This window comes from Physeter macrocephalus, chromosome 14, assembly GCF_002837175.3.
Source record: "Physeter macrocephalus isolate SW-GA chromosome 14, ASM283717v5, whole genome shotgun sequence".
In the NCBI taxonomy this organism is placed as follows: domain Eukaryota; kingdom Metazoa; phylum Chordata; class Mammalia; order Artiodactyla; family Physeteridae; genus Physeter; species Physeter macrocephalus.
The window spans coordinates 73,728,031-73,737,986 of record NC_041227.1 but is presented as its reverse complement, the minus strand read 5'-3'; the positions used below and the strand labels follow the sequence as shown (position 1 = coordinate 73,737,986).

Genomic DNA, 9,956 nt, shown 5'->3' with positions numbered 1-9,956 from the left:
TTTTTATTTCCATTTCTCTAGGAGGTGGGTCAGAAAGGATCTTGCTGTGATTTATGTCATAGAGTGTTCTGCCTATGCTTTCCTCTAAGAGTTTGATGGTGTCTGGCCTTACATTTCGGCCTTTAATCCATTTTGAGTTTATTTTTGTGTATGGTGTTAGGGAGTGTTCTAATTTCATTCTTTTACATGTAGCTGTCCAATTATCTAATACATCTTTGATATAGTGCCTGGGCTAATGTCTGACATACAGTAAATACTTAATACCAATGTATTTTAGAAAGGAAGGAAGGAATAAAAAACCCAGAACTCCACAACAGTGGCTCTCAGCAGACACGGCAGAGGGGGAGTAGCATCATAGAATCACAGGGAAGCTTTTACTACCTAAACTTGCTCCTGCCCTTCAAGGGATCCTGTCCCAGCGCCACGCCCAAATTCCAGTGCAGTAGTCTCAGGTGGGATGGAGGCTGGGGGATAAGCAATCAGGTGAGGTGGGCTCCTAGCAGGTGAGAAACCCAGGCATACAGATGGATTGGGGGCTTGGTAGACACTGGGACCCTGAAACAGAGAAGAGAGAAGCTGTGGATGGAGATAGGAGCCAAGGATTGGCCAGAGTGGGGTTGGATCCTTAGAAGCCAATCACAGTTCTTCTTTCCTCTACCTCCCTGCTCTGGTCCTTAATGACCTTGCCTCCTCCATTATTATCCACTGTTTCAGCTGAAGCTGTGACTCTGCGGGTCCATTAAGGCTCTCCTGAGGCTGTCAGGCTCCACCAAGTGCATTAGAGTGGAGAGGGTGTGGGCAGAGAGGCGCCACTCACCCACCGGCCTGCCCGTCCACTCCCCACCCCTCCCCACCCCTCCCCACAACCAGGAACCCCAGCAAATTCAAGGAGCTTGACTAAGGACGTCGGCACCAAGCAGGTTCCCAGCGTCCTACATAATAACTCCTCCGGCTTGTGAAGCAGTTTTCTCATTCCAGGACGTTCTGCACATGATCTGCATGTTGCAGGCAGCATAGGCGGTGGCTGGGAGTTCGAGATTGGACTTAGGCTGCCTGGCTCGGGGCCCAGCACCACCGCTTATCACTTTGCGGATCTAAGATAAGTTCCTGAACCTGAACTCTCCATTAACCCCGGTTTTCTTACCAGGAAAGTGGAGATTGTAGTGACACTAAGCTCAAGGCGTCGCCCTGAGGTCTAAATGAGGTAATACATTAAAAGCTGAGAGCGCAGGGCCGGGTCTATGGTCAGTGATTAACTATGTCAGTTGCTGCAGCGGGGTCTTCTGTTGTCTTTATTATTGTTACAATGAGAAAGTTGGACAAGATGATCTCAGGGTCCTCTCAGGGGCTAATATTCTGTTCATTCATTAAATGTTTATTGAGCATGTATTGTATGCAAAGCACTCTTCTAGAGGCTGAGGCTACAGCTGTGAAAGAGAAAAATCTCTGCCTTCACATTTGTGGGGGGAGGGGAGCTATATGATAAGCAATAAACATAATAAATAAGTAAACTAGATAGTGCATTGGAAGGTAAGAGCTCTGAAAGAATAGAAGTGGTGGGAGGTGCTCAGCAAAAGCCTCAATGAGAAGGTGACCTCTGAGCAAAGACTTGAAGGAGCTATGGGCATGAGCTCTGCAGGTATCTGAAGGAAGAATGTTCCAGGGATGGGCAATAGCCAGTGCAAAGGGCCTGAGGTAGACGTGTGCCTGGCTTTGTTAGAGGAGATAGTATAATGAAAGTGAAGTGAATGAAGTGAAGAAGAATAGCAGGTGACATCAGAGAGATAATGGGGGACAAAGCATGTAGGGTCTTGTGGCTTATTGTCAAGACCTTGGCTCTTACTGTGCACTGGTATGAAATTGAATCTGAGAGACAGTTTTGGGTGAAGCAGAAAAGCTTTATTGCTGTACCAGGCAAAGGGGGCCACAGTAGGCTAATGCCCGCAAAACTGTGTGTGGCAACCCGGGGATGGGGGTGGGGTGTGTGTGTGTGAGGAGTCTTATAGCCCAGGGGCGGGGTTGTTGATAAGGGTCAGTGTGCCTGCAGGGCCCAGATTCCTTCAGTCCAGAGATCATCCGGCATCAGTTGGTGATGGGTGAACTGTGATCTTCTCTCTGGAGTGAAGAACGCTTCATCAGGTAGTTAACATCTTCCATTTGTTGGGGGCTTCAGTTCTGCACAAGAGCTCAAAGATATTGTTCTGTGTATCCCTTGAGGGGGAACCAGCACCCTGCCCCGAGGCTGCACTATTGTGTCTTGACTTCTCCCTTGTCTCTGCATCACCTCCCTTCCCTGCTTAGCAACTGTTTGAACCTGCCCTTTGGAACTCAGGGAAGGTCGTGGAGGCTGAATGAAGTCTATTTCCTACACACAAGAAACAGGGGACACAGAAAGCCTTTTGTGCCCAGGAGCCCCACAGTGTCCTGCTCGGTTTCATTGCTAAGAGAGGAATGGGGGACTGTGGCAGCGGGGGCAATGAAGAGGTGCTAGACTCAAAGGATTGCAGACCCCACGGAACTGGAGTCAGGTTCTAGAGGAGGAAGGTGGAAGGATAAGAGGTGGTGGTCAGTGAGTGGAAAGCACAAAATCGAGTGATTGATATCTATGAAGTCAAGGGTATGAACTTGGGAATGGGTGGCTGGGATTGGGTGGAGGACAAGGAACTGAGAATGGGGATGCGGGAGGATGATTTGCGTGCAAATGGAAATCACCAGGAAGCAAGACGGAGTAATGATGAGAGTGACAGTGAGCCAGGAAGCTAGAATCATCAATGTTTTAAAATGCAGATTTTATTATTACTCAGGTATGGCAAGGCTGACAGATCGGGAGACGACTGCCATAGAAACAGCAGTTTGTTATACTCACAGATCCCATCAGAAAGCAGAGGGAGAAAGGAAAATGGCAAGAGCCTTTGTTGTGGTTTTAATGGGCGAGGCAGGGTCAATAGGTTTAGGATTGGCTCCTTTGGATAATTTCAGTGGGCTCTGGGGTATGATAGGGCCGTCCCTAGTTGTCTGGTACCTGGCCCAGGGGTGATTAGGGCAGGTGGGTGGCGTCCTGGTATGAGCACTCCATAAAGGAGTGGGTTAAGGTGTGAACCCTGGGGTATGGGGTTTGCATATGAAAGGTACACTCCCAGGAAAGTTGCCATCTCTAGGAATTAGCTGACCTGGGACGGGTGGTCCCAAGGGAAGGTTCCAGACCCAACATCTCCTTCCTTGTCTGCTACAGATGCCTGAAACTCCTTTAAGAGAGGACAGAACCTCCCACCCCACAGCCATCATGAAAGCAAGGACTCTCCCTTGATGCTAATTGGCCACTTTTATTGTGAATCCTCTTTCGTGTGTTAAGAATCTGGATTTGGGAATTCCCTGGAGGTCCAGTGGTTACGACTCCAAGCTTCCACTGCAGGGGGCCTGGGTTCGATCCCTGATTGGGGAACTAAGATCCTGCAAGCCACCAGGTGTGGCCAAAAAAAAAAAAAAAAAAAAAAAAAAACAAAGAATCTGATCTGGGTTTCCTAAGTAGACCTAGCAGACATCTGTTGTACCTGGGCCCTTTTCTCTTCCCAACAGCACCCCTCTCCCAATAAGGACAACCTCAGAGGGAGGGTCAACCCAAAGTACCTGCCCATTAAGACAGAAAACTGTCAAAGGGACACCTTTGACATCCTGCTCAGCCTGACCTAAGCTCAGATACTCTCTCCCAAGATTTTGAATCTTGAGCAAGTGCTTGAAGGCTGAAGAAGGAAGGGATGGATCCACCAGAAAGGTCTCCTATAAGACCTATCATGTAGCTCCAGCTTCTGTGCTGTGTTGGTTGTCTACTGCTGTGTGACAAATTGCCCCAAAAAGTAGTGACAGAAACAGTAAATATTCATTATCTCACAGTTGGGAATTCAGGAGTAGATTAGCTAGGTGTTTCCAGCTTACTGTTTCCCATGGTTTCATCCAACGTGCCCCCAGGGGCTGCAGTCATCTGAAAGCTCAAATGTAGCTGCAGGATGGGCTCCCAAGGTGATGCATTCACACATGTGGCTATCGGCAGAAGTCCTTAGTTCCTTGCCTTGTGGACCTCTCCCTGGGCCATTTGAATGTCCTCATGTCATGGCAACTGGCTTCCCCCCAGTGAGCTGCAGTGCCTTTCACCACCCAGTCCCCAAATTCACACTCTGTCACTTCTGCTTTGTTCTATTCATTAGAAGCCAATCACTATGTCCAGCCCACATTCAAGAGGAGGAGAATTAGGCTCCACCCCTTAAAGTGTGGATTAAAGATTTTGTGAACATAACTTGAAATCACTGATGAGTCCTTTGTAGCTGTCATGGTTTTCCCATTTGCAAGCCTTATTCTCCTGCCTGCCCCGCCTGCATAGCAGGGCTGGCTTTGCTTCACGGGCCTATGACCTGTGTGTGCAGTTTTACAAGGCTTTGCACTTGGAAGGGTCCCATACTTGGTTCAATGCTCTGCTGTTGTTGTCTTGAAATTCTTGATACTTTTTGAAAAAGGGACCCTGCGTTTTCATTTGGCACTGGCCTCTGCAAATTATGTAACTAGTCCTGCCAGACAGTCTTCCTATAAATTCCCTTGTGTTTGAATGAGCCAGAATTATTAACTCTTTCCTTCATTCTTCTTCCTCCCTCCCTCTTTATTTCCTTTTTCTTTCTTTCTACTAAAGCTCTATGATAGAGTAACTTTTCCCATTCATATTTGTATGCACTCTAGACCAGCATGTAGAGACACTGAGCCAGCGTTTCTTGATGAATGCAAACTGACACAAATGTAAATTATATATCAGATCCTAAGAACAGTTTCTGATTATGTGCTTCTTAAGGGGAAAGATAGTATCTTCTGTGGTCATCCGTACGTCTCTGGACATGGATAGCAAGTGGTCATTAAATATTTAATTGAAAAAAAGACAAGAAAGGAAAGTGAAAACCCAGATATGTCTAACTCCAAAGCTCATGTTCTTTTCTCTATACCATTCTATTTCAAGTGATTCATATTGCTTTAGAATCTGTGGCATTTGTGTGTCTATGGCCCTGTATTATTTGTCAGGCTGACAATGCCTTGCCACCAGACTGCAAGTTCCATGCAGGCAAGGACCACGTCTGTCTCTCTGCCTGTGTAGTCCTCCTACACAGAATCAGCCATGGACATTAGCTGAATGAATGAGAAATGGGATTGGAGCCACAGGATAAGAGGCAAGATGAAAACACAAGCGAAGTTCTGTTCTCCTGAGTTTCTCAACTGAACATATTTTTACAGGTATGTAAGTCCCTGGAAAGGAGGTTATATCCCCACATTAGAGGGAGAGGGTTAAGTGTTCTGAGTAGCAGGTGTGTTAGTCTACTCAGGCTGCCATAACAAAGTGCCACAGACCTGGTGGCTTAAACAACACAAATTTATGTTCTCACAGTTCTGGAGCCTAAAAGATCAAGATCAAGGTGTCGGCAAGTTGGTTCCTTTTGACACCTCTCTCCTTGGCTTGTAGATGGTCACCTCCTCCTCGTGTCCTCACATGGCCTTCCCTCTGTGTATGTTTCGGTGTCCTAATCACCTCTTCTTATAAGGACAACTGTCATCGGATTAAGGCCCACCCCAACGACCTCATTTAATTTAATTACCTCTCTAAAGACACTTATCTCCAAATACAGTTACATTCTAAGGAACTGAGGGTTTGGACTTCAACACATGAATTTGGGTGGATGCATTTAGCCCATAACAGCCCATTGCTGCTAAATGATGGAGAGACGGGTGGGGGCTACGGCTGTCAAACAGGCCCTGTCATATGGTCAGGAGCACAGAGATGTGGTCCTAGAAAGGACAAAGGAGTCTTTCAAGGAAATGGTTTTGTAGGGGAACTGGCTTCATCCCAGAGTGTAACTGAGAACTTGGGATCACCCTTGGCCCTATTTTCCACGTGCCCTGCCACCCACCATGGCCCTGCTTACTGCCGCCTATAGAAGCCCTCCACCTTCACTTACTCACTACTACTGGAGTCTGGCTGGCTCCTTCAGTTCTTCCTGAAAATGACCTTAGCAGCCCTTTTTATTGGTTGGAGACCATTAGAAACTACAGAGAAAAAAGTGTTACTCAAGAAAGTCTATGTTTCCCCATAATCAAGAAAACTGATGGGTATTGTAAAATGGAACCTTGGGCAAATAAGGATGGAAGTTTGGTCCAAACACTGTATCAGAAAGAAGTCCTTCCCTAGTCTACACGTGTTAGTTATCCAGATTGCAAAATTCACTGTCCGATGAAATGTACCTGTTTTTTCATAAGCGAGCTGGAGTTCTCCTTTGAGCTCCTGGTCTTCCAGAGGGCAGAGCCCATCTCCAGAAGTTCAGGGTCTCATGGTGCCTTTCTCTAGGGGGCTCTTATAGTGCTAAGGAATTGGGGGGGGAGCCATCAGGTCCTTGGTTGTCAGAATCTGTCCACACTGACACCCCCGAGGCATCCGTGTGCCCTCAGAGCACGGTCCCCACAAGTCGATGCCAGCTCCCTGGGCCACTGCCCACAGCTCTTGGGTCCATGGGAGACATTCTGACTTCTCTGGTTTGAGGATGGGAAAGCCTGATCTTTCCTATCTACTGTTTATGGCATAACTGTGCCCTTCCAGGCTTTGGAAACTCAAACTCTAGGCTGCTGTAACCCCAAAGTATTTCTTTCTGCTTTTCTGCTGTATCTCTCTTCCCCTGAGGCAGTAAATGCCACTGGGTAAGGGTCAAGGGAATATACTGTGAGAAGCGTGGTGAGGGGGGACCCTCAGTGACGTATTGCAAAAATATTGGGATGGCCGAGAAGTCCGTTCGGGTTTTTCCGTAACATCTAACGGAAAAACCTGAACAAATTTTTGGCCAACTCAGTATTATCCTGCCACACCCCTAGTCACAGATTTCTCCCTTCAGGGAATTTTTTCTTCTGATTTTGCTCTATCTCACGTCCAGTGTGAATGGCCCCAACTCTCACCCCCAGTTCTTTGTTTCCTCCTTTCCCGGAGGTGATACCCGGTCCCACTTTAGAATCTGACTGCCAGATGGGGAACCTCATTCCCTGCAGAAATCCTCTCCCAATCCTACCCCTCTCTGGACACAACCTAAGTGTCTTCCTCCTGTCTCCTGTGTCATGGCCTTGGACTCCACTCTGTGCTTTCGTGGCAGCCTGCATCTCTGCATTCCTGTAGCCCCGCGTCATCTTTCCATTTTTCTCCTCCCCGTTTCTCCACCTTCATTTTTGCTGACACATGATTGGGATTAGCGCCACAGGGCTACAGTGACAACTTCCCCTGCTCGTGTTTAGTTCACTTCTCAGCTCACTGCAAGTAAGCATCTGTGTCGTAAAGCATTGACCTTACCCAAGGAGAGGGCTGGCTTTGCCTCAGCTCCTGGGTGGTGATCTCAAAGCCCTTTGAGCATCCTGTCTGATAAGAGCATCTCTGTTTACCTGGGGGCCTTGGCCACACTGGGCAGTCTAACAGTGTGATTCATCATGGGGGCTTGGGGCCACACAGTATCAGCTTGACCTTTGGAGGGGATGGAGACTAAAGGGCAACCACCATGTCTATGTGATGGAGCCTCATTAAAATTCCACACACAAGGCTTGGGGGCAGGGGGCTTCCCTGGCTGGCGATACTCCATGCATATCGTCACATGTCATTTCTGGGAGAAGGTAGCACTGCCCACACCTCCACTGGGAAGGAAAACTGGAAACTGCAAGTGCAGAGTCCTCCTGGGCTCTGTCCTTAGAGGATTTCGATCTGTGTCCTTTCACTGGAATAAACTGTAACCACAAGTCTAACAGCTTTCAGTGAATTCCGTGAGTCTTTCCAGTGAGTTATCAAACCTTGGGGACCCCTGAACATTGCAGCATCCATACACATACGCAAACTGCTGCATCAGAGGCACAACTTTCCACTTTCGAGGTCCTCTCCCATTCACCCTCTGTGACCTTTGACACTTTTATTGGCCCCCTTTTTTCTTGCAATGCTCTCCTGCCTGGGCTCTGATGGCACTGAGATCTGCTGGCCTCCCTTCTACTTCTCCGTCCTCATTTTCTCAGTCACCCCTTTTCCTTGACCATTTCTTATGGATGCTTCTCATCACTTGTCCAAGTGATAACTAAACACGGTGGGGTGGGAGCTCAGACCCAGATCCTTGTTGCAAATCGCTGACTTGGTCCCCTGCACTGTCCCCTTGCTCCTTAGTCATCCTGACCTGTGTGAATAATTGAAAACCAGGGAAACATTAAATATGTATACTTAGTATATTCTAGATACATGTCCTTTATTGGATAAGTGTTTTGAAAATATTTTATCCCAGTGCCTGGCTTGCTCCAAGTTTCTCTCTGTATCCTCCTCTCATCTCTCATCCAGGCCCACAGCTTCCCCTCTCATCTCTATGAGGGTGACACTCAGCTTACATCTACAGCTCTGACAGCCCTTCTGAGGTTCCAGTAGCCTGATGGACATCTCCGTGTGGCATTTGAACCCCGGAGTGTCCACAAGTGAACTCATTATCTTTCCCTGAATGTATTCCTCATCTCGGTCAATGGCATTATTTTGCTAGTGCAGGAGAAGATCAGCTTGCCCTGCAGACACTTGACCCTGGTCCATCACTGGGGTCAGTTCAGCACTGTTCCCCCACTCCTGGTTTGCAGGCTGCTTGTCCGGCTTTAGCTGGGGTTCCCATTTTGGCTTAGTTCCTGTCTCCCTGGCTTCTGACTTGACACAGCCCCAGGCTCCAGTATCAGGTTCTGCCTTAGCTCCTGATTCAACCTGGATAGGTGCCTCATTCCAGCTTACCTGGCCTGGTCAGGTGTGGGGGACCCCAGACCATTCCTGGTAGCTCTCTGCTGCCCTGATACTGGTCACCACCCTTCTCTCAAATCTACCCTGACTCCGCTACAGCGCGCGCGCGCACACACACACACACACACACACACACACACACACACACACTCACACACACACACAGAGTTAACATTTTGAGTTCCGGCATGAACATTTCAAGATGTGGCAAAGCCTTTGGATGATAAAGTGTTAAGTCATCCCTGCATAACTAAGGGAAGCTTTCAGTCTTGGAGCCCCTACTGTGCACCAGCTGGTAATAAGCTGAGTCTGTTTTAACCAACATTAAAAGCACTTCTTGGGGTGTGTTTTGTTGTTTCTGTGTTTATCAACTATTATGTTTACATTTTCTTAATTTTATTTTCTAAATTAAAAGATCCATAAAAGCAATAATCTCTATCTCTGTGAAACCCTATCTCCGGGACTTCCCTGGTGGCACAGTGGTTGAGAATCCACGTGCCAATGCAGGGAACACGGGTTCGAGCCCTGGTCCAGGACGGTACCCCATGCTGCGGAGCAGCTAAGCCCGTGCGCCACAACTACTGAGCCTGCGCTCTAGAGCCCGTGAGCCACAACTACTGAGCCCCCGCCTGCCACAACCACTGAAGCCCATGTGCCTAGAGCCCGTGCTCCACAACAAAGACAAGCCACCGCTATGAGAAGCCCACGCACCGCAACGAAGAGTAGCATCCGCTCACCGCAACTAGAGAAAGCCCGCGCGCAGCAACAAAGACCCAATGAAGCCAAAAATAAAATAAATAAACGTGTAAATGTATAAATAAATAAATAAATAATAATACTTAAAAAAAAACCACAACCCTATCTCCATCTCATAACAAGTATTAGCAGCCTGGATTATGTCGTTTCATACCCTTTTCTGTGTTCATTCACATACAAAAGCTTATCTACAGCTCTATGCAAATTTTGTTTGCTTGTTTCTACCAAAGTAGAATCATTCTATACATATTACTTTGCAGCTTGCTTCTTCTCTTCCTCTCGACAATTTAACACAGACATTCTTATAATTCAGTAAATACAGATCTAACTCTACCTTTTTTTCTTATGTATTCATATACACATATGCACACATAGAGAGAGATATGTTTTA

General features: G+C 47.4%; 1 long non-coding RNA gene across 1 annotated transcript in view; it reads left to right on the top strand.

The window, feature by feature from the left end:
• The window catches only part of LOC129392743 (uncharacterized), a 25,420-nt gene extending 15,743 nt beyond the window's left edge, over window positions 1-9,677 (top strand). Inside the window, exons 3-4 of the long non-coding RNA XR_008619190.1 lie at window positions 4,997-5,268; window positions 9,225-9,677. This is a non-coding gene — a long non-coding RNA (uncharacterized lncRNA). The remainder of the gene's footprint in view (window positions 1-4,996; window positions 5,269-9,224) is intronic.
• The last annotated feature ends 279 nt before the right edge of the window (window positions 9,678-9,956 follow it).